General features: G+C 35.5%; 1 protein-coding gene across 5 annotated transcripts in view; it reads right to left on the bottom strand.

The window, feature by feature from the left end:
• The window catches only part of LOC131535882 (CREB-binding protein-like), a 60,234-nt gene that overhangs the window by 19,747 nt on the left and 19,027 nt on the right, over nucleotides 1–21,460 (bottom strand). The gene's annotated exons all lie outside the window — the stretch shown is intronic.

The following is a 21,460-nucleotide window of genomic DNA, read 5'->3' as shown; positions in this document are numbered from 1 at the left end:
TGAAACAGTGGCTCCAAACGGCTGCCAGTGTAGCGCTTCAATTTAAATTCATAGAGAGCAGGCAAGGCGTTACACAGGCACGAGGTCCTGCTCTCTGCCAGTGTAGCGTAGACGCTGCCGAGCCAAACATTCATAGGTCAAAGAGTGTACTAAAAGATACTGTCATCAGCTGCTCAGTGACATCCGCCCGCTCACGTACAAGCAGTGGAGACCGACTTGCCTTTAGGGGAGAGCTTGAGAATAAGAAAAACGGTGTCTACTCTTCATAAAAACACCAAAATAAAGATGCACTGATGATACAACAGAGATGGGGGCAAGTCACACATGTTCAAGTCTCAAGCAAGTCCCAAGCCCCTACCATCAAGTCTCAAGCAAGTCTCAAGTCACAGTACAAACAAATCAAGCAAGTCAAGTCAAGTCAGTGGCTCACCTCAAGCAAGTCAAGTCGAGTCCTGATAAGGGTCAAGTCAAGTCACAGTATCAAACAGGAACAAATATATTTTTGCCACACGACATTATTCATTTTTCCTTAGAAATTTACTTTTTTAATTATACATTTTAAATAATAATGTTTTAAATATAACATTTTGAAAATAGGCAAAATACTACTTTGTATACCGATAAGTCTGTAATTGAGAACATTTTTTGAAAAATACAAGATAAAAATATGTATCTCATATTTATGTTATATTGAGTTTGACCATCCTAGGAGACAAAGATAATAGATGTTTGAAAATGATTTTGCACTAAATATCTCCAGTGAAGACTGGGATTCAGTCTGGGAGCACGCTAAATAATTTCAGTGTGTAACAAAACATGCTATTCAATTTTAAATAATATGCTGACTACAAATCACCCCTTATATCAGAAATAAAATGGACCCAAAATTTTTATCGGATATAGACACCCTATTTGGACTGTTTCTTTCACTTTGCATGATTGCCTACATTGTTCTTGAAAACTATTGTCATCATGGCTCAAAAAAAAGAAGCCCATTACTGTTAATGTTTATGTATTTTCCCCTGTAGCTGATCGATTTCTTTGATTTTATCTTAAGAACTAAATTGACAGCTGTGCATTTAAGGTCTGCCTAAGCTTTTTGTTTTGTTTCGTTTTGTTTTCTGTATGTTCTGTTGGAAAAATTTATTAAAAAAAATTGAATATAGAAATGTGAAATAAACTGATAGACCAACTCTTCTGCCGCTGGTTCAGTGGCTTGCGTTTTGTTTACCAGATTATGTCGCAATGATTTATAATAATAATTAGAGTTAAGTCCTGCCGAGTCATGAAGGTCAAGTCAAGTCAAGTCTCAAGTCACTGGATCTCAAGTCCAAGTCAAGTCGAGTCATTTTCTTTATTTAGTCAAGCAAGTCACAAGTCCTTAAATTTGCGACTCGAGTCAAGTCATGTGACTCGAGTCCCCCACCTCTGTGATACAATATTTAAACTTTTAGATAATATACACTACCGTTCAGAAATTTGGGGTTGGTAAGATTTTTTAAATAGATTTATTCTCACTTAGACACTTTAAATAGACTTATTCTCACCAAGGCTGAATTTATTTGATCAAAAATTCAGCAGAAATATTGTGAAATAATTTAATGTAAAGCAACTATTTTCTATTTGAATATATTTAAAAATTTGATTGGGCTGCACAATAAATCGCATATCATTGTCATGCGCATCTCGTCAGTAAAGCCAGTCAAATACATGCAAAAGTGTCACAAAATGCAGCGCTTGGTGATTATTCACGTAAACCCTTGTCGGTTATGTAATAAATGAATGAAAACAGTCAAGACTGAAAATACGTGTGTAACAGTAAATTGGATCCGTGCGGCTCTTAAAGTGACATCGGGCAATATTCCTGCTGTTGACTTTGTCTTTTGTTGTTTGATTTAATATTAAGCACAAAGACAAAAATCACTCAATGCTCTTGACAGAAGGGCTTTTGTATGGCTTTTTGTAACAAAGGAAGTTTAATTCTTACAATGAATACTATGCTGTTTTATTTTACATTATATCAGTGGTTCTCAATTCCAGTCCTGGGGACCCCCTGCTCTGCACATTTTGCATGTGTCCCTTGTTAGGAGAGAGATCCATGAACTGAACCAACGAGCTGATGATCTCAATCAGGTGTGTTAAACAAGGGACACATGCAAAATGTGCAGAGCAGGGGGTCCCCAGGACTGGAATTGAGAACCACTGCATTAGATTATTCAATTTCTGTAGTAGGCTGTTAACTGAATACTTTAGACTCGCATTAAAAAAGTTTTGGTTATATGGCCCACTGATAATCGTGTTCAATAATCGTGATTACAATATTAACCAAAATAACTGTGATTATGATTTTTGCCACAATCGAGCAGCCCTAGCCATAAGTTGGCTTTGTACAGAAAGTTAAGTTAATTTCATTAATAATTACTATATGAAATAAACTTTCTTTAAAACGTTACGGATGTGACAGCGCTGAAGCGTCCTGACCTCATAAATCCAAGAATCATCGCTGCTTAGACAAAGTGAGTTTATTCACTTTTCAGACAGGCTTCCATCTTTCTACAAAATACTTAATGTTGACAAATTAAAAACTGGGCAGTCTTTGATCTCTCATTTGAAAACATAAAATACAGTCAAATGAAAATGTCATTTTACTTTAGGTGCACCCCTCGTATGTGGTGGATAAACAAGTGATTTCCTTCAAATTTCTATTAAAGCACGTTGATGTCGTAAAATACAGACCTAAATGCACAAGTTAAACAGGATTTTATTCTTTTGGTAAAAAATTTATTTTTTTCATGGTAAGGATGAATTTTGCATGGAATTGCCCACAGAGCCGTAGATCACTGACATCTGCAATTATGAACTCAGTATTGTGTAGCTTGTCAGTGATCTACGGCTCTGTGTATTAAATGTAGCTCCATCAGAAAGCACGTGATGGAGATTAACTACTAATCACAGAACCGGCTTTATTGACGAGATACGCATGACAATCACATGCGATTTATCTTGTAGCCCTACTGTAAACGCAAAAGCTAGATTTACTCAAGAAACATTTCTCATTATTAATGTTGAAAACAGGATTTAGGATTCTTTGTTGAATAGAAAGATTAAAAAAAAAAAAAACATTAATTTTGAAAGCCATTTTTTGTAACAAAAAAAAATGTATTTACTGTCACTTTTGATGAATTTAATTTGCCCTTGCTGAATAAAAGTTAATTTATTTTACTGACCCCAAGTTTTTGAACAGTAGTGTAATATTTAGCATCAGCAGTGTAATTTTTTATGCTAAAATACCCGTTTAAAGTTACTCAAAAATAATGTAAAAATATAAAACATATCTCTGATGCCATCCACCAATAGAAATAAAATGAAGCAGGTTCATCTGAGGATTAACAATTACTAATTTTTATGGATAATTTAAAATTTTTTTAAATTGCATTTATGCATGAAACAAGGATGAATTGTTCGCAATATGAGCTATAATTTGCATTTATTAAAAAAAACAAAACATGAATTTTAATTTCACACCAACTTTAATCCATCATTTACTGCTACTAAATGAAGTACATGTAAATGAATAACTGTATTAAACCGGAGTTACTTAAGAGCACTTTTCAGTGATGCTTTCACAGCATGGTTCTGCAGCGGAGCGTCAGATCAGAGCTCCTCCAGCGGCGTGTGTAAACCGGCCCATCCCCCACCATCACTAATGCGAGCCTGCAGCCATTAGCGCTGCACGCACCGCTGCTGAACGTGCCACAATGAGCAACTCCCTGTCCTGAGCAATACACATCTCCGCTGCCTGTCGCTCTCCCGCTTTCACTCTAACACTCTGTCCATGCAAGTGATGGATCTTCTCTTCCACATTAAACTGACTTTTCTAACCAGCTGCAACAAGAAACTGTCATCTGCCTTTTAATATTTTGTATAAATCCACACAAAACTGAAATGTCATTGGACCAAAATTTCACTCCTATAGCTGTAATATTAATAATATGTTAGAATATGTTCTCATTGGCTGTTTTATTGGTAACACTTTACAATAAGGTTCAATAGTTAACATTAGTTAACAACATTAGTAAACATGAACTAAGAATGAACAATACTTCTACAGCATTTATTAATCTTAGTTACTGTTCATTTCAGCATTTACTAATGCATTATTAAAATCACAAGTTGTGTTTGTTAACATTAGTTAATGCACTGTGAACTAACATGAACAACTGTATTTTCATTAACATTAATAAATAGAGTAATAAATGCATTGTTCATTGTTTGTTCATGTTAGTTAATGCATTAACTAATGTTAACAAATTACACCTTATTGTAAAGTGTTACCGTTTTATTATTAAATGTAATTTTCAGTAAGAACAAAAATTTCTGTTGTGACAAACAGAGCTCTCAACTACAACAAAAAATATCTATATATTTAATAGACATGTGGCAGATGTCCATTTTTATATTATACAACTTAAAAATCAACAAAACAAAAAAACAAAGTCTCGTTACTTTGAATTTGATAGGCAAACCAAAAGATGTGATTATCCATAGACAAATACAAAAAAGCATCATGTTTTGCAACATTTAAATGAAAAACGAAAGACTAAAAACAGTAAGATTCAATAGTAATATAAAATAAATGGATCTGGCCCACATTAAAAAAAAAATTAAAAAACGATCACATTTACCGCCGTTCTGCAAATTTTCGCATGTCGAATCTGGACATTTTTATAGGAATAGACATTAACGGGAATTTTACGTGAGATTTCCACAAATAGATTTCACAAGTTAGTCATGCGAATTGAGCGCGTCGGCAAACACAAAGCTGCTTGGTTTGAAACTGCCTTCTAGGCTTGCTGCGATAGACTGTGTTGGCAGTGATACCGGTATGTCACTTGCCCACCGAGGCACCGTCCCCCAACGTCGTTTAGATTTTTTTTTATAGTAATAAAAATTTAGTTCAGTTAGAAAACAGACACTACAATTAAAAACTGAACGCGGCAGCTCAATACAGCATGCTGAACGGCAGTCGCATCATAATTAGATTTCATTCACATGAGGAGAGTGAGTCAAGCTGACTGACAAGAAGAGTGGGGTGAGACAGACAATATGAGAGAGGAAGATTTAGTTTCAAAATTAAATGCAAAAGCGCATGTTTGGCAATATTTTGCATTTTGAAATGCCATGTTGACTTTTGCCGTTTATCTAAAGTGATTTGGGAAGTTTTTTTTAAACATTTGTTTCTTATTTAATTGGTTTCACAATGTGTGCTGATTTTCAGTTTTGTATAGGCCTGCCTAGGCCATTTAAACTGTTTAAGTTATTTATGTTATGTTATTTAGGCATAGCCTATAGAATGGTGCATTTTGATTCGTTTTGTTAAAAGTTCTATGATTTATATATGCTAAGTTGAGTTTGAAGTTGTATTTTGTTGATGTTTGAATTGACGCCGAATTGACGCTAGTTCAAAGGTGAAAGTAAAATGCGCACATCGCTTTTAAGCTCTTTAGAAGCGACGGAATTTGTGGGAAACAAGGGGAAAACTCAAACGAACTAACAACGAACAAGTGCTTTATGCTGAATTGGCGCTAATTTGAAAGTGAAAGTAAAATACGCACCCCACTTTTACAAGCTATTTAAAAGCGAAGGAAAGCGTAAAAAGAGGGGAACCCCATCCCCCCAACCACCCCCACGGTGATACCGGTACAGTGTTAATTTTGGCAGGCATTTTTGATTTAGTCTTAGTCTTTATCTTGAGACGAAAATGCTTAATAGTCTTAGTCACATTTTAGTCATTTGAGTCTTTCATGGTTTTAGTCTAGTTTTAGTCGACGAAAAGTCATTGTATTTTTGTCAACTTTTAGTCAAAGTGCAGTTAACAACATTTATTTTGGTAGCTATTTTATATGTAGTATTCAAACAAAAATAGGCATCAATTCTTCTCTCTTTAGACCAAATTAATTAAGCTTATGAGAAATTTGAATCAAGGATTGAATTTGGAAAAACCGGAATAAGTGAAAAAATTTTTTGTAGCGATACAAATTAAACTCATTTTTCAAATACAGTAGCTTTGCTTAAGTATACATTTAACATCTTTTGTTGGTTAACATTTATGACACGGATAATTAGGAATGCTGTCCCTTTTTTTGAGACGTGGGACATTCATAAATACAGTCAGTTATGGACCTTAAGCCATAACTGACTGTATTTATGTGAGATACTCTGATTCTACACGATAGACACAGGACTGCTGTGTGTGTATTTGAGCACTGAGAACTGATCGCGCACTGTATGAGACTGAAGAAGTGGAGCGCACAAGAGAGAGCACTTCTATCAGCGTGATTCCGCCTATCCCGCCGTCACTAACTTTAAGTTAATCTACAACGAATTGTGACTCCTGGGAAAAACGGGACGTCTGGTCGCCCTATCCCTAACCCTTCGGCTAGTTCGCATTTTGATAGCCTATCTGTCCACTGCAGCTGCCATACTGAGACTAGATACAAACGCCCCTCATCTGATTGTAATCCAATGACAGACACACATTTTGAAAGACAAGACAGTTAACTTAGCCTATAGGATGTATTTTGAATGTCTGGTAGTGCAATATGACGATTTTTGATCGTGGATGATAATGTCTCAATCTGCTTCTGAAGAAATATAGTATCGTGCTACAGCGTACATTCTATCAGCTGCAGTTCTGGCGCCGCCGTCTCAATATACTGTACAACGCCACATACATTCACATCAGTGTTAACTCAGCGGTAGAGTTACTCTCACGGGACACTTGCACTTATTCGCAATCACAAAAGTACATTATTCGCATCTGCTTTAAAGCCTTGCCAGTTAAACCTTTCATTCATGTGCTGTTCTGACGTGCGCTTTTTCTGAGCACATACACCCGAAGCGTGCGCACTATAAAGCCTGATTACTAAACGAAGTTACCAGGTTTATGTATAGACTCAGTTGGTTATGTCTAAGATGAAAGTAAAGTTGAGAGAAAAACATAAGTGCCTGTATATTAGATGCGTGCAGCTCTTAAAGGGGTCCTATTATGCTCTTTCACAAAGTCTTGATTTTGTTTTGGGGGTGTACTAGGCCATGCTCTCATGCTTGGTGGTTCGAAAATCGCATTATTTTTCACAATTTTCACATTTTTACAATACCTTTCTTCCCAGCCTGGCACAAACAGTTTGATTAGTTCCGGGTTTGATGAAGTCCCATCTTCCAAAAAACAAAATGTGTTGTGATTGGTTAGCTGTCCCAGTGCATTATGATTGGCGAACAGCTTAGACCAGGGGTGTCAAACTCGGTTCCTGGAGGGCCGCAGCCCTGCAGAGTTTAGTTCCAACCCTGCTCCAACACACAAACCAAGTAGTTTTCAAATAAGCCTGAAGGATGTGATTAGCTGGATCAGGTGTGTTTAATTAAGGTTGGAGCTAAACTCTGCAGGGCTGTGGCCCTCCAGGAATTGAGTTTGACACCCCTGGCTTAGACGGTGTTTCAGTACTGCCCCGCCCCTTGCCAAAGCAGCAAGTTTGTCAACATTGCTATCAATTCAGACCCCGAGAATATTGAACACGAGGATCGCACAGAACCTTTGCACGCACGGATATTACAAGACATATTAAAGTGCAAACGTTGTTGTTTTTTGTGGCTAAATCCCGTTTTACATAGGATGTCAACAACAGCTTAAAAATAACTGCATTTACTATGTACAGATAAATGCAATGGTAAAATGTATTATATTTTGTTCTTTAATTCTAACATTATAACATGAATTGCAGTGAAACTGTTATACAGTTCAATTTATTTATACATAGTCCCACAGACTTACACTATTTGTGGCAGCATATTCATTCTGTGCCTGCGGGAGGCGCTATTGGAGCGGGAGAGACCGAGGTTTGCCCGGTAACGGCTGTACACAAAGCAGCGCTTCTATCACAACCGCTGCTTTATCAGACATTACATGCAAGATGAAATGAAAATGACATACAAAATTTTCTGAAAACAGTTGGTTTCCTTCAGAAATACAGTGATATAAAAACACCAGCACCGGGTTTAGATTTTGAAACGTGCAGTGCTCAACCCCACAAGCGCTCTCCCCACCCGCCAACCATTCGAATTTCTGTAGGTGGGATTTATTTTAATGATATTCTAATGGGCCGCTTTGTAACATCACTAACACCGGGAAACAACGCTGTAGTCCAAACGAGCCATTCGTTGTAGCTCTTGAAAAGGGATTTTTTTAAAATGAAATATCTCCCTTTGGAGTGGACTTTGAGATTTGTAACTTTGATAATCTTTTTATGCCCAAACATACACACTGACTAAAATTCAAAAGGTGAAAAAGAATAATAGGACCCCTTTAAAGGGACAGAACTAAACATGTTGCCGACTGTCATTAAAAGGGGTGGTTGACTTTTTTTTCCTAGACTTGATTGTGTTTTTGGGGTGCAGTCAAACGTGTTCATGAGGGCGGGGTTTATCTGGGTTCGTGACATAACGGACCAGGGGAGTAACTCGTTTTAGTCCCTACGAGCCGTTTTTGTAGGCATTAAACTGCCAGAATTTTAAAAAACAATATCTCCGTTTGCACTGAACATTTAGCACCGCAACTTTGCAGATATTGTTTATGTTCAAACAGCAACATTACACACTAACGTTAAAAAAGTGAAAATTGCAATCAACCAGCCCTTTAAAGGAATAGTTCACCCTAAAATGTAACTTCTGTCATTATTTACTCACTCACATGTTGTCCCAAAACTGCATTAAAGGGGTCATATGATGTGATTTCATGTTTTCCTTTGTCTTTGAAGTGTTACAAGCTGTTTGTGCATATATAACATCTGTAAAGTTGCAAAGATTAAAGTCTCAAACCCAGAGATATTCTTTATAAAAGTTAAGACACTGCCACGCCTTCCTAAAACGGCTCATTTAAAAACACCCCACGTGTCTACGTCACGGTGTGGGAAAATTTGCATAACACCGCCCAAACGTATACGCAATGAAAGGCAGTGTAACTTTTATTCTCGCTGTAGTATTGTTGCCACTGCCATGTCATGGAGATGCTGTGTTACGTTGTAAAAGCGAAAGTACTTTGTTTGGCCTTCCAAATGAGAACACAACTTGAAATCAGTGGTTAAGTTGTATTTACAACACTGTTCCAGAACAGTACAACGCAAATATCCGAGTGTGTGCAGCACATTTTACGGAGGACTATTTCCTGAACCTGGGAGAGAGTAGCCTACAATGTGAACACTATGAATGGCTGTGATGTGAACACTATACAGTGGGGCAATTCCAACGTCGTAAGGACAGTCTGGTGCTTCTGAGTCTCAGCCTGTATGTATGTTTCAATATTTAAAGAATTTGCTACTAATCTATTCAAACGCTCAGTTTTGAGCAGTGTAGAGTAGTGCTTGTTTGGCGTTTCTACAAACACAAATGCAGACATGGTAATGTCTGCGCGACAACGTAAAAAGACCATATGAGTCATTATCATCAGTAATTATGTCCTTATGTAATTATGCAACAAATGTATATAATGGGTTTTGTTTTAGTCTCGTCGTGCTGGACAGCATCACAATATGGTAAGGGGCGTAACATTGAGGGATGCATCGATCCGATATTCAGGATCAGTATCGGCTCCGATACTGAAAGCAATGAAAGATTATTTATAGCGTTTCTTGTTCTGTCCTATCAAGGCTATTAATAATCTAATGTATAGCACAGTAATGGAGGAGGCAGCAACATATGATAGATAGGACTCCTCTATCATATGTTGCTGCCTTCATTACTGTGCTATACATTTAAAATAAATGTTTTTTTTAATTTTGTAGTTTATATTTATAAATAAATATATTTACTTGTTTTCATTAAATGTATTTTACAACACTACAAAGAGCAATGTGTATCATTTTACCAGATTTAGTCCTTCACATTTTATTTTTTATTTGTTCCCCACTAAATAAATGTTATTTCATTAAATGTTTAGATTTTATAAAATTTTGCACTCATGATTTTTCTAGAATAGCTTTTGGTGCTAAATTATCCACCAACGTAGTTTATAATAGTATTTTTGTCAAAGATTATGAATGGGCCCGTTTACACCTGGTCATTTCATGCGCGTTTTCGCTGATCGGATATCAATCTGATTTGTTAAAACTAGGGCTGTAGCTATCGAATATTTTCGTAATCGAGTATTCTACCGAAAATTCTATCGATTAATCGAAGAAGAACTTTCTTTATTAAAGAGCAATACTAAATATACAAGAGAAAATAAGACCGGTCTCTCAAAATGAACAAGTAATTTGTTTCCTTTTTAGAAAAGTGTACATTTTTATTGCTGAAATTGCATATATTAATATGTGAAAACTAAACCCATTTAGTGCATTTAATTGCCATATTACATTCAAAATGCAAATACAAATATATAAAAATCTATTTCAAATTACTTTAAAAAAGGTAAACATGGTACAACCTAAAACTATGACATAAATCTAAATAATAGTAATAAAAAAAATAATTAAACCTAAACATTGTGCAACTTAACTTTCAAGTTTCAGCCTAACTACAGCTCAGGAGTGACATAAGCCTTTACTGTCTTCTTAGAAGGCTTTGTGGCTTTTGTAAGAGGCAGAAAATTGTGGTCAGGAAGCTAACGTGGAACAAAAACAAGAGTTCATACACACAACATTTAACACATTTTTCAGCAACATGAATTTAAAGTTATTTGGAGAATAAACCCTCTTAAATGTCTCTCTGCATACTGGTGTGTGTGTGTAATCATTTAAAGGAGCATGTGGTTGCAAACACAGTGCACTATGCAGTTACAGGGATGCACCGAAATGAAAACTCTGGGCCGAAACCGAGAATTCTGGATGTGCTTGGTCAAAAACCGAAATTATTAATATTAAATATTAAATAATGTATAATTTTTATTCAGTTCTATGCAACAGAATCAGACATAACTGTTGTTGTTGTTGTTGATTTTATTTTATTCAACAATATAAAGCAGTTTCGATTTGATTTTGATTTTAATATTAATATATTTTCTGTCCAATCAATTTTCTTTCAAAGTGTGGTTATTTTATTGGCTTGTGTTTTTTAAATTCTGTGTCATTAAAAAGTCTTACAAAACTACTTTGTAATAATTCTTTATTTTATTCAACAATATAAAGCAGTTTCGGTTTTTGACCAAGCACATCCAGAATTCTCGGTAGTAGTAGTAGTAGTAGTAGTAGTAGTATGTACATTCTGCTGAACAATAATAATATATTTCTGCTGCAATGTCTTCAAATTTTATTTTGACGGGTTGCCGTGAATACCTTTACTACTACTACTACTACTACTTGTCTACTATTATGAAAACTTTAAGAAATTATCACAACATTTCTTCCATGTTTTAATTTTAATAGTAATTCCCTTTTGTTTGCCAAAAAGTTTAATTTAAAGCTAAATAAAATTAATGTTTTATGCCTTCATTTGATAACAGAATTTATGAGGAAAAATAAAACATTTCATGAGGCTATTTTAAGAATAAATAACAGAATAAGCAGAATGCACATTGATAGAGCGGAATATTGAACGTCACGAGGCGCAGTGATGAGAGTGAAACTTGAACACTGCTGTGCGGCACGGCATATATTTTCAGCGACCGAATATTCAGTGCATCCCTAGTAAATGGACTAAAACGATTCTTCGAAGCACAAGAATTTGCATCGATGATTTTTTGTATTCGAGTTACGAGGAATCGTTTCAGTCCTAGTTAAAACGTTTCCATTTACACTTGGCCACAGTCGCAAAACAGATATAAATCCGATCTTCACTTCCCGCGCTTGAAGTTCGAAGTTCACATCAACGAAATCAAAAGATAAGCGCTGCATTTTATTATCAGCTCATTTCAAGATCAAAGACCGCAATAGGAGAGCGCGCGGCATCAGCACTGGAAAAATAAGTTTGTCTTACTACTTTTAATGAAGATGACTGTGTTGAGCGTCTGCATCTTACTTTCAGTTTCATTCGCAGCAGTTTGCGCGTCTGCTTATTGAAGAGATACTCAGCTACTCTTCCGCAGCGATGCGTGTTGCATTAGCGCAGTCATATCTGGCAATAATGTCATAGCCTGTAACACGGTCTCACACGTTTATTATTTTTTACATTTTAGGAGGAGTATAAAACGTACATGTGTGGTTTCAACAACCAGATGCATTTACACTTGTCTAGTTTCGTTTGGAATGCAGCCCAGACCACCTCCTGAAGTGGTTTGAGCGATTGGATTTATATTACAAAACTTACGTATTTTACACAGCCCCTATATATTTTTTCCATGTTATTTTTTCATTAAAATTAAGCTGTCTAATAGATTGCGTTTAACACACAAAAGAGTGACAGAAGTAGGCTATAGAAATTGTACATTGATTAAAAAAAAAAAAAGCAAAAAAAAAAAAAAGCATAGTATCGGATCGGAATTGGACTATACTAAATTTTCTAGATCGGATCTGAAAAAATGGTATCGTTGCATCCCTAGTAACATTTCCGTCACACTTTGAGATATTCGGCCAATCACAACGCACTGGATAGCTGGCCAATCAGAGCACACCTCGCTTTCTAAAAATCGCCACGTTTCAGAAAGGCAGAGCATAGAGGAGCAACAATAATGTACAGTATGTGGAAAATAATGTGTTTTTTGAACCTTGAACCACGTAAACACATTGCATTACACCAAATACACAAAATAAATGTTCTTTTTAGCAACATCATATGACCTTTAATTTCTTTCTTGTGCTGAACAAAAGATGTATTGAAGAATGTGGGCAACCAAACAGTTGCTGGTCCACATTGAATGACAGTAGGAAAAAAATATTATTGAAGTCACTGTGGACCAGCAACTGAGAAGAAAGAAACTCATTCAGGTTTAAAACAACTTTTGAGTGAGTAAATGATGGTATAAAATTAAAACACTATGACAGAATTTTTATTTTTGGGTTCCATTCCTTTAAAGAGTACCTATTATGCCCCTTTTTACAAGATGGTCTTGGGCAACCGCGCTACCGAACGACTCTGGTGCTACGAACAGCGCGAACTAATCTCACAAGCTTGGCGCTGATCAGTTAAAAATACTTAAATGTACGCACACAAATATGGTTAAAACGCTAAGCACTATAAAGACATGACTCACAAAGGAGTCTGGAGTGATACACGTATTTAGGTAGATTCTGAGGTGCATTACCTTGAAAAATGAAAGTAATCCAGTGTGTCCTCAGCAGCTTGGATTTTGGGAGAAAATGAAGACTCTTATGTTCAGTCTTACATCCAAACACAGAGCACGGTGATTGCTTACAAGACATTGTTGACGTTACAGCTGCTCTAGCGCGGAGAAATCGGAGGACATCTTACAACCGCTGAGGGCAGAAACTATAGCAATGCAGGGCTGTCAATCAACCCCTGTGACCCGGCCCTCCGAAATGTGATATCACACTGCGGTGAGAATCAAAACGGCAGGACTAGTGAGACTGACTCAGGGCTCGACAATAGAGTGGTGGAACTATGATGTCACTTTGTTGGTGAAAACCCGGAAGCGAGTGCATTTTAGCGCTTCCGGTTCCATCGTCCCAAAGTCAATGGTTTTAAAATGGGATTTTGGTTAAATCCCTTAAATAAGGTCCGTGGTTCAAACAAGCTCAGGATACTTTCACGTTTTATTCTACAACATAAAACACACCAGTTACACCCTACTCGTGATGTTTTTAAGCGGTTATGTTTCTTAACCTCTTAACTGTCACCGTCCCCTCTGTGGGACGTCTACTTTTACTTCACTATTTCACAATTAAATCCTACTCTAATCATGACAAACTATATATCGTTGGAAAGGTCTAAGACTCTTAAATAGGTATTTTACCACTTTTTTTGTTAAAAAATTATGTAGGAAAAGTAATAGATTAATTTATGACAAAAGTGCACCTGAAAAATCTACATCATAACAGGAGTTCTGACCTTTGTCACATAAAGTCTTCTTTTTTGCCTTTTTCTCTGTCACGCTTTAGAAATCATATATCAGTTGAAAACTTAATCTCAAAATTCATCCTTTGAAACCCATTTTAAAATCAGACATTGCATTACCATGGAAATGGTACATCAAAATCATGTTACAAAATGTTCATTCATGAATTATAAAAATTTAAGTTTGGATAGTGCACTATAATGTCTATGTTCAAAACTGTGAGTGACAGTTAAGGGGTTGAAAAAAGACGGTTGCTAAAAAGTTGCTAAATGGGACTACAGGCGCTGTCAGAGACATTCAACGTCATCATGCCGAACAGTTTATCAACTTACAGTATTTTCCAGTTGTAGTATGATTTGTAATACAATTAATTTTAGAATAACCAACGAATAGAATTTTTTCCCGAAATGCGACGTGTCTTCGGAGGGAAGAAGCTTGAGTTTTATCGTAAACTCATATTACGATTATTACATGTAAACACCACATTTACCGGCTTTACTTGTGAAAGTGAAACTTTAATGATGCATAGTGCTTAAAGCCACGTTAAAATTAAATGTTTAAGGCCACATGAAGCTGTTAGAAAGCATATAGATTGAGGATTTCCTAGAAGCAAGGATAAAATAACATTGTGTATCCACCCTAACAAAATGAGAGCTGAAATGTGGTACTTTGTTCACTAAAATAAGTTTAATCTTACCATATCCAAAAACTCGCTCACTCTGCTGTTGTTTAAAGGGATCCCTGGGTATTAAGACTTGTGTGGCTTAATATAACGTAAATTATGTCTCTTACTGAAATATGTAGTAGAAAAGCCATTAAAGATTTGTTTTATTTTTTAAAAAATCATATCGTTTTATACATTTTGAACTATGGGGGGCGCTATTTGTCTGATGACGTAAAATGGTTGCACTCTGAGCTACTAGCGCTATCTGTTGCTATTTTTACCTCAACACAATTCTGAATAGACAACTAGGAAATAACCACAGCTACTGAAAGAGCTTACAGGTGGCGATGGATATAAGTATAGGTTTAAACCAAATGCGGTACCATCGATTTTTCCCCACAAGGAGTGTAAACGGCCCGGATATCGAGGGAAATCCGCGCTGAGGAACTCCTCTAGCGGCCACGCGTCGGCATGTTTACATCCTAACAGACTCAAAGGCATCAGGGCTAAAGTGGAGAGAACAAAGAAGCGGGTCTTTAGGAAGTTTTATTCGTCCACAGGCATCTTCCCATTCTTTTCTTATCGCTAGGAAAGTCTTACATTACCTCGCTTCTTTTGTTGCCCTTCGACTGAAAATTACAACCAAAAGTCTCACAATGTGGTATCGTATCAGTATTTTATTTTCTGAGTTGTGTATTCAGAGTTGTTGTGGTAAAAAGTGCCAGTAGCTCACTGAGTGCAACCATTTGACGTCCTCAACACAGAATGTACTGTGCACGTAAAATAATGGTGCCCCCCATAGTCCAAAAACGATGTCGATTTTTTCAAATAACATACATTTTCATGGGTTTTTTACTACATATTTAAATAAGAGACATCATTTACGTTATATTAAGCTATACTTGTCTTAATACCCGGGGATCCCTTTAAAAGATTAAATACGCGGGGATGTGTTTTTAATTAAAATATTCATATTAATCAGGGATTTATTGACTTTTAATGCACCTTATTTCGAAATGTACAGAAATACGTGCTTTCAAATGTCCTTTAGTTAAGATTTCATTTATTCACTATATTTATTACTAATGTCTCATTTCAGTTTTAGTTTGGCTCTAGTTTTGTATTTATTCCAGTTTATATGAAAAGTTCATGTAGCGTGGATTAAAATTCATATACAGAGTAAATACGTTTCACTGAACATGTTAAAAATAAGTTTTGAAAAAGTTGTCGGGAGCGCGGTGGTCATGACGTTGAAGGCGAGCGACCGTGGTGCTGTAGTTCGTTTATAGCTTAAGTTTAGCTTTTCAGTTCTGGCGCTTTTATTTAGGCTTCAAAATTCGTCAAAGTTATATTATTTTGTGAAGATTATCTTGATGGACAAAACGTGTAAGTTTCATGAACTATGATTGAACACAGAGCTTATTTTTTGCGATAATCCAAAAGCCTATGGAAAAATCCTATTGGCTTTTTGTTGAGGAACCAGTTTCATGCTAACAGCCGATCCGCCTACAAAGTGACGTCATAGTTCCCCCACTCTATAAGGACTGCCCGATGGCCCGGGGCCAGTGTGAAAGACGCTTGGGACAGTAGACGGATTATAATGCATATTAAATTGGTATTAATATGCGCAGTCTTGCTGTGTTTACAGTGGTAACCAAGGAAACACTCTCACTGTTCCATGAGCGCCGCCTGCTGGCAGAGAGTAAAATTGCGTCTCATTCAGCCCGTCTGCTGTTTCTGTTTAGTGCCGATGTTTTATGTAACATTAGCATGATTTCACAAAGCTAAAGTCGGGTCATTCTGTTTTTGCGTCAGATTTTGAAATTATACAGTCTAATATAAATATTGCAATTTTTTTTTTTTTTGTGGATTAATCCATGATTAAAATTTCAAATGGCTATGAAAAATCAAGGTGCTACACAGAGTGAAGAATATTCAAATGTTATTTTATATGTGATTTTTAAATTTCTGTACCTTAACATCTACAAAACGTAAACACCTAAAGCATAATTTCATTTCTATCTTTGTGCTATTGGCCTATGTTTATTTGTGCTAATACTTGCTAATAATTTGTTCATTTGTTCTTAGTTACTGGCTGTCACTTGATTTTAATAATGTTTAAACTTTATATTTATGATTCTTTTTGGCCAGTGATTTTTGCTGTGGTATTGAAATTGAAAGAATTGTCAAATTTAATTGATATCTAAAATATTGGAGTCAAATAAGTTTATTAGAATACAAGACAACATCAATCAAAAACAATGATAACAGCAACTATTTTATTTTTTTGCGGCAGGGCCAGTGAAAATGTTGGCAGGGCAAGTAAACATTTGTACCACTGGCCCGACCAGGCCAGTAGAAAAAAATAAATCCTTAGCATTGATCCCTGTGACTTGGTTTAAAGGGGATTTAAAAAATGACGGGGTGGATTTTTATTATTGTAGGGTGGTTGTGTTCTCACACTGCCAACACACATTTATGTCCAAACACCATGTAGAAGTGGATTTTGCATAATAGGTGCCCTTTTACGTTAATAAAACAACAAACCTCAATGAGAAAAATCACTCACTATTCTTGACTGAAGAACTTTAATCCAGCTGCTTTAGGAATATACAGACTATATAGTGTTTTATTTTTATATTTCTTGAATGCTCCTGCCAAATACACCTATTGTACCTGAAAATAAAGCACTTTTTTATTTGTAATGTGTATCTTTGTTCTTATTTTTTTAACAATAAAGATAAAATAATGACAAAGATTTTTATCTTCACCCACTTTGGTCTAAATATCTGCCACTCTTTTTATTTTATTACCTTGAAAGGCTGTGTCTTTACAATAGGGAAATTAGTTTGGCTGTAATGCTCAGAAAACATGCAAAATAGTAAAACCAACATGAAAAAGAATCGTGATGAAATTGTGAATCATGATATTTAAAAAAAAAATTGTGATATGATATTTTTTCCATATCGCCCACCCCTACTCCAGCGTAAAGCTAAAAACAGCCCAGTGTTAATTTTGGCAGGCATTTTTGATTTAGTCTTAGGCTTTATCTTGAGATGAAAATACTTTAGTTTTAGTTTAGTTGGCATTTGTGTCAACTTTTAGTCAAACTGCAGTTACCAGCATTTATTTTGGAAGCTATTTTATATGTAGTCTTCAAACAAAAATAGTCATTCTTCTCTTTTTAGACCAAATCTATTAAGCTTATGTGAAATTTGAATCAAGGATTGAATTTGGAAAAACAAATAAATATTCATTTTTTGGTTAGAGATTCAGTAGGTTTACTTAAGTACACATTTATTTAACATCTTTTGTTGGTTAACATTGATGACACATAAGAATTTAATTAGGAATGCTGTCCCTTTAAGACGGAAGGCATGCATGTAATACTGACACACATTCAGTTTTCACCAACTTGTTTACGTTCACTTAAGCCATAACCGACTGTTTTTACGTGAGATACTCTAGACCAGAGGTCTCCAACCCTGCTCCTGGGGACCCACTGTCCTGCAAAGTTTATTTCCAACCTAATTCAGCACACCTGCCTTTGTATTTTCAAGCAATCTTGAGGAGCTTGATTAGGTGCTTAAGGTGTGTTTGATTAGGGTTGTAGCTAAACTCTGCAGGACAGTGGGTCCCCAGGAACAGAGTTAAAGACCTATGTTCTTTCTAGACGATAGACATTTGGACTGCCGTGTATGTATTTGAGCAGAAGTGGAGCGTGTGCGAGAGAGCACTTCTATCAGCGCGATTCCGCCTATTGCGCCAATGACAATGACAGGGACGCACATTTTGAAAGACAAGACAGTTAACTTAGCCTAGGATGTATTTTGAATGTAGTCCTCAAATAACATTCTAGTCCCATCTCTTCTTGTTAATGAAGACGTGGCATAAATTTCGTCATAGTTTTTAATCATCAGATATTAGTTTTAATATCGTCATCTTCGTTGACAAAATTAACACTGAAACAGCCTAATGTTTTACATGTGACTGAATTTGTTTTAACAATTCAATAGAAACATTGCAAGTTACTAATAAGCCTTACATTTCCTCGGTTATTCAAAAAGCAGCTACAAAAAACAAGCAAAGAACATTTACATTACTGATGTCCATGTAAACGTAGTGAGTGATGTTCTTTTGGTAATCTAATTATTGACCTTATTCTGAATAAGACAATATTATGATTAAGGCGTTTACATGAGTTGCTTTTAGAATAATCCTTTCATGTTCCCGTTTTACATGTTATAGTACATAGATCGATTAATGGCACGTCATTACGTCCCCACGTGACGCCATCCGATGTCCCCTCCAGACTTTCACGTGTAAACATAGTTTGTCTTCATGATGATGCGATATGCAGTTTTGGGCATTTCATTTTTTATTTTATAAAAGCTTCAAGTGCAGTTAATTGTTTGTAAGTGCATACAGACGACGGCGGTGTTGAAGCTCTTTTATTTGCCGTCAAACGGTTGACCGCTGCCGTGTGTGTCCTGTTGCAAAATGTGGCAAAAAGTCCTACACAACGGTAATAGTTTGATTAAAGGTGTTTACTCGATAATGCGACTAAAATAGGAATACTATACGTCTTAATTCGATTTGTTTACACTTCGATTATGACTTTAGCCGGATTAAGGTGAATCAAAAATGTCTGTTTACATGGTAGATTCTTAATCAGAGCATTTAAAATCTGTATTAAAATCTGAGTATTGTTATCCATGTAAACGTAGTCAAAAAAATGTTTCTTTTCACAACGATTCATTGTGTGTTTTGATCAATGTAGTGTTGTCAAAAGACCCGGTACTTCGGTACCAAGTCGGTACTAAAAAAATTAAAACGTCACTGTACCAGGTTTTTTTTAAAGTACCGGTGTTACAGAGTACTTGGTCTACCCGGTCAACTCAGTTCTCCTGGCAAAGAAATAAAAAAAATAATAATAAAATCAAGAGCCATATCACTTAAACTGTTAAGACTGGCTATTGTAATATCAGCGTCAGGTTAACATTACTTCACCTTAATTTCTGCACTCAATTACATAATGTTTTAATTACATATATACCTTTATGAAAATTAAACATGGTTTTACTACAAATAAAACAAAAATAGTTAAACTAAAGTAACCAAACATTAACCAAGGTTTTGCTATACTAGCCATATAGCTTCACCATGCGTGATCTCTCCAATGCCCAGATGTACAAAACAGACCCTCCCACCGCTGTAATAAACACAGATGTTAGTCCCATCTGAATTGGTACAGGAAATTCTCAAACGTCAGGTGATAAGAATCAAAACTCAAACGTATTTTAGAAATTTAGTCCCATCCAAATAGGGCTTTATACTTACATTGCACTTGCACATTGTTGTTTATGAGAGAATTCACAAATCAGAATTCAGTCAGCACGCGCTGAACAACAAAACTCCCGTTTCATTGAAGACTCGCTTGATGACTTGAATGCCGCTGATTGGCCACTGCATTCATAAGCTCAACAAAATAGTGTGTGATTGGTTATAACACGCAACACTGTAAAAACATGGAAAAAGATATGTAATTGAACAAATAAGCCGTTTTTGTCCATTGGTTGTTGAAGGCATTATTGAAAATGTCCAGCATGTGTCACCAGATATTATTGTTTAACCGGAAGAGAGTTATGACATTTTACAAAGTAAAATTACGGAGGTAAAAAAAAATAAGTTAAACACATACATGCATGATTTCTTCACAATAAGATCAATAACATGCATTTAAATTAGGGCTGGGCGATATGGCCAAAAAATTATGACAATCAGTCGATATAGATGATTATCACGATAAATGTCAAATCTAAGTTTAAAGCCAGATTTAAATGTCAAATAAAAGTTTAAAGCCAGATTTTTGCTCCAATGTGAAAGTTGTTGAAACCAGACAGAATATTAATTTTCCTTAAAATAAATCTCTTAAAAAAAAAATTCTTAGATTCTGCATGTTCTAATGAGTGATATTGTTTCAAATCAAAAAATAGGTTTGTGTTGCATGATAATAATAATAATAATAATAATAATAATAATATTACTTTGTCTCTTAGAAAAGCACATTTGATAATAGTAGCAGCTTGAGTTAGGATGCAGATGCAAATTTTTGTTTATCATCAAAATCAGTAACATCTGTAAGAATTGTAACAACATTTTTATATGGTGAAATTTAATTATTCTGCCTTTTTTTAATTAATCATTGGTCTATTGATCAAGAGAGAAGCATACATTTAAATCATGATAAATCACAGTTAAAACCACACATAGCACCTCAATACCATTGTAAAAATAGAACTATATGGTTTTTAGGTATCTGTATGAAAAACAGTAGCCTAAAGACATTTAGTATAAATGCACACATGCTATAGCTTAATCATAAAATTGTAATATATTCCATTACTCCTTTAATACATGTATATATTAATATAGTAAAATTCTATACAAATACCCACATTTCTGCTACAATACCATGGCGCAGTAAATCCACAAATGGTGATTTGTAGATTGAAAAACCTTCTGACTGTATCGTTGCTCAGTGTTTCTCCGGTTTGTCAGCGCTGTGTCATCCAGCTTTAAACTAGTTTAAATCACTGAATCTCATGTTGTTTGCCGAATTCAATAGCTTCACACTGAATCTCACAGCGCTGTTTAGTTCTCACGTGACCAAGACCATCGTTTTATCATTTTAAAATTATATTGCAATAATTATCGTTATTGATTTAGCACCCAGCCCTAATTTAAATATAAATAGGGTGAATTATTCCATGCCAATTTTAACGCAGCAAGTTTCA

Source organism: Onychostoma macrolepis, chromosome 03, assembly GCF_012432095.1.
Source record: "Onychostoma macrolepis isolate SWU-2019 chromosome 03, ASM1243209v1, whole genome shotgun sequence".
Lineage (NCBI taxonomy): Eukaryota > Metazoa > Chordata > Actinopteri > Cypriniformes > Cyprinidae > Onychostoma > Onychostoma macrolepis.
This window is presented reverse-complemented; position numbering and strand designations above follow the sequence as displayed.